Raw genomic sequence first — 4,898 nt, 5'->3', positions numbered from 1 at the left:
GAAATCTGGGTGAAGACCCGTCGAATCATGTGATGACATTTCATCTGTGGTGTTCATCAAACACCCTAAACGATGATTCGATTAGGCTTCGCCTTTTTCAGAGGATGTTAACTGGTCCGGTAGCAAAATGGTATATCGAATTGCCTAGAGCTTCATTCGACAACTTCAGTACCCTAGCCACAACCTTTTTAACCCATTTTCAGTTACCGATAAGGTACGAAACGGGAACCGAACTTCTTACCAACTTCAAACAAACAATGGCCACTCACATATCTGATCATATACATGAATGGCGACGTCGTCGTAGAATGGCGAAAACGTATGTTCCCGATCAGCTTTTAGCTGAATGGTTTATTAACTCATTATTGCCTTCCATCATGGAAGATGTGGCAAAGGGGGGAGTCGTAACAAAAGAGCAAGTTATCGCTCGTGCGCAATATTTGGACTTGATTTATACTCAGTCTGGCACGCTCTACGATAAAATACCTGACGCCCCTAGACCGGAATTCTCAGTTCCTCCTCCTCCTAAATCAAACAATGACTCTCATGCCGGCAATGGCGTGATTGGCACAACATACACGAAATTGACAAAGGCTATATCTAAAAAGGCCCTTAAGATTTCTAGTCAAAATGAAAATGAGGAACTTCTTGCCTCGGAAGTAAATGCCGTGTCGACTGACAAGGGCAAACAGCTGAAGCAACCAGGGGGCAAGAAGAAAAAGAAAGGGAGAAAAAGGAAGCAGGATGAGTCATCTCTTGAAAAGCCTTCTACAAACCCTTCTGGGCAAAGGAAATCCCCTGCGGGGTGTCATATATGTGATGAGGATCATCGGACGAGAGATTGTCCACATAAAGCTGAAGTTAAGAAACTCTTTAAGAGTTTAAAAACCTCAGCAGTATTGACTGATCCATTTCCAAGCCCGAGAACCAAACTGGTTGCTAATAAAAAAGCTTCCCGATCCCAAGTTCTTATGTTGTCTATCTCAAAGAAGAAAAATGATGCTTTGGCAAGGAATAAAGATTACGGGAATCCACAGGTGTCGAATAACAAGGCTAATGAACAACCTAGTAGTTCGACAACAACTTTGACCAAAGTTGTGCCACCCATCATTCCTGAACAAATGATAAAGTCTCCAAAGGGAGTAGTGCACAAATCAACATTTAATCCTCATGCAAAAATAGCACAGAATTATAATATAATAGAGGACCTGGCCCAATCGCTGTCCACTATGTCGACACTTGAGGTACCACAAAATTGCCTCTCCCAAGAGCAAGCTTTATTATCAGCAATAGGTGGGATTGACCCAATGGATTCCAATCTTGTAGCCTTTGATCATAAAGGATATGACCCTCAGTTACCAGCTCAACTAGCTTTCCTTATTCAAGTGAAAGCCCTCAACAAAACCATTCATCGAACAATTATTGATGAGGGGGCATCTACATGCATTATGTCGATGAGTTGCTGGAAAACTTTAGGATCTCCAACCTTGTCGCGATCTTCGATGACATTAAAAGCATTCAACGGAAGGACATATACCCCATATGGTATCCTAAGTAAATTGAAAGTTGAACTAGGAGGGAAAACAATAGAAATTGATGTTGAGGTAATCGTTGAAAACCTTGATTACAACATCCTACTGGTAAGGCCCTGGATATATGCCATGGCCACAGTTGTGTCGACCTACTTCAGGAAGATTGCATTTCCCTTCCAAGGAGGAAATACAATCGTCGACCAACAAACATTTCTCCCCAATAGTTCACAAGTTACGAGAAGCATTCCAATGATCCATGGAAGCAATCATTCGCTCCAAAATATCAGAGTAGGTCTCCTAAAAGACCCTGCCTTAATGGGTACTTTTGCCCTACCGCCTCCGAGTAATCTGGCGTAAGTGGCCACAGTGGAATATGAAACCTTCTATATCTAATGGATTTGGATTTCGAGGATGGTTCTTATCTCGTGTCAACCTCGTTAAAAAATGAAACAAGGAATCTTGAGGATGGTTCTTTTACTGTGTCAACCTCATTAAAAAATGAAACAAATCCCCTTTCCAAATCTCAAAGGTAAACCTTCATTCCAACCATCGAGTTGAATGCAATGAAGCTTGGGGGGCATGCACCTCGATTTGCGTCATTATGCTGGGGGCATGCAAACTTATCTCGAGCAGTGTTACCGCAGGGTTCAAGCTCGTTAAAAAATAAACCCGCATCGAATAGTTTTAGCACATAGTTCAAGCTCGTTAAAAAATAAACATAAGACCAAGCAAGTGTTTCAATCCGCGTTTAAGCTCGTTAAAAAATGAAATATCCTCCGGTAAATAACCACATGAATGTAGCATTATCAACCATTAAAGCCTTGGTCGTGTTTGCACTGTCACCTCCACTTTTCCATTGGCCGATCATTCACCTCCATTTGATTGTTTACCCATTTTGAGGAACAGCTGCGAAGAGTGATTTCACTAGCCATCCTTGTGACACTGCCGTGATTGGAAAATTCCAAACCTTACCTGGAATCAGCTGCTACCCATTTTATCACTCGTTCCTCAAAAGACGAGTCTTCTTTAAGCTCTTTTCAACTGACTCGTAAAATATGAAAAAATTGCCGAGTTTTGGCCTTCTAGCTCGTTAAAGCGACTGGAAGTGCTATCCCTCCTCTAGATTTTAATCTTTTTGGACCTGAAGGATTATTGCACAAAAAGATTGAGCGCTTGTTTGTTTAGCTCGTTAAAAGCTAATCGAAAATTCATCCCTTCTGTATTGTTTTATACTTTTTCGGACTTAAGGGATTAGATGACGAAAAAGGAATTTCGGAGTTACCTTTACGTACCTTTTCAGACTCTCTAAAAATGAAAAGGACCGAGTTATCTTTGTCGTTAGACTCGTTAAAAAGATTAATAGTGACAAACTTTTCTTTAGACGAGAACGAGTTTCACTATCGCTAGGCTCGTTAAAACATAGCGATGGGTTTGCCCGAAGGGAAAATTATAGAACAAGCATATGTTATCCTCCTTAAGCTTGACAAAAATAAAGAGGTACTGGTCAGCAATGACTGGGAAAAAATTGGGAAGAAAACTCAAAGAATCTTTATTGGTAGTAAGTCGCTCGTGAACATGACACTTCCACTCCATGCTTGAGTCGGGTTGGGTTGTTTCATTCACCGGTCACATCACCATGGTCATGCCATACCATCCACATTTGGGGTAAATGCTACCAATCCATCACATAAGTGTCACCGACATGTTCAAGAGAAGTCATCCAGAGAAGTCACCTGTGTCCCATCCACTACCATACATTATACTTCATTCTTTCATGACCGCCAGCCTGAACCGTATATCATCAGATTGTTTTCACCTCCATCAAAGTCATTTGCTCCATTCCATGTCATTGATGTGGGATTCATTAAGGCCCTCCTTTGACGGATCGATTCTTGTCGACATCAACTCATTATCCAAGAAGTTGATCTAGGAACACCCCATTCAGTACTTTGAAGCTTGCATGCCTCAATGGCAAGTTTCTCACTTCCGGCGACAGGTATACATCAATGACCTTCGACCGAAAGATTTTGCATGGTGTTCGACGCCAAGTCCTTTATTCACACCACGTGAATTGTACTACAGTACCTTGAGGGTCATTATCATTATCGGTGATTCCTCTCGCGCTTGTTAACAGTTTACATCATTGACTGGTAATCAAGCGATGTCTTTCCATGTTCGACTCCAAAACATTTCTCACATGGATCGACTTGTACTTCGAGTGAAGATCGGACGAGATTGAAGACCCCGGATCTAGTTTCATCCATCCGGGCTGTGATATATATTCAGGAAAATAAAGACATTGAAATGTACGGCATTGTAGCACAGATAATCATCCTACCAAAAGGATGATGGCTCTATCAGAATCATCAGTCTACCATCAGACGATTATCTGTCCTATGTACATGAAAATGAATTTATAAAGCTGAGCATGGGAATGCCCACCTCAGCTAGATCATGAAAACAGTATGAAGATAATGTATTGTATTGTATCTTATTACAGGTCTCCTCCCAGCATTGAAAGAACTTCCGATCCTCCTAATAAAGCATTTCAACCGATAAACGGCTTCATACTTTAGGGGGCAACTGTTATAGACATTTTTGTGCCTTACAACTCTAAGCATGAAATGTCCATAACCCAAGGGATCCAAAGTCCCTAAAAGTGTTGTTCCTGCCCCTAAAGGAACAAGGTCAACAAATTACAGCTTCTCCCAGAAGTTCTCCACCAAAAACTGCTCAGAATCAGTCAAATCAGGATCATTTCAACTGCTCCACTAGCTACCTGCGTTGCATAGCACCACAGTACACTAGCTAGGTGCATTGCAACGCACCTAAATGCACTACCTGGGTGCTCTGAGCGGGAAATGACAAATGGCAGTGTCATTCCGTGAGGTGGACAGACAATGGAAGCTTCCAGAATCTTCCCCAATGACACTTGCCTCACTGAGTTCGACCAAGGATGAGTAAGAGGCTCTCAGTCTCCAAGTGGAAGCAAGATCTGACAAAGAGAAGCCACAAGTCAAATCATAAGCTGACTCATCCTCTCTGCATACATCTATATACGGATCCCTCATCCCAGAGATCCAGGGGGCTGGAATTTTGTACTTTGCAGAGAATTGTTGTTGGTTTTGAGATAGAGATCAGTGCATTGGGTGATTTATGCTTTGTTGGAGGTGAAGAAGGGATTCCTTTGCTGGGAGGTTGATGCTGGATCAGGACTCACTTGGTTGTATCTCCTCCTGGATCTTCTTGTTATATCAATAAAACTATTTGAGTTTCTCCTACATGCTTGTGTATCAATGATGTTTTGTTATATTTGCATGTTTAGCTTAAATCTGATCCTAAGCTAGTTATGAATGTAAATCTATG

Source organism: Pinus tabuliformis, chromosome Q (genome assembly GCF_031772625.1).
Source record: "Pinus tabuliformis cultivar Carrire ecotype Pingquan chromosome Q, CPIR1, whole genome shotgun sequence".
In the NCBI taxonomy this organism is placed as follows: Eukaryota; Viridiplantae; Streptophyta; class Pinopsida; order Pinales; family Pinaceae; genus Pinus; species Pinus tabuliformis.
The sequence above is the reverse complement of the archived record's forward strand: the minus strand, read 5'-3'. Positions refer to the sequence as shown.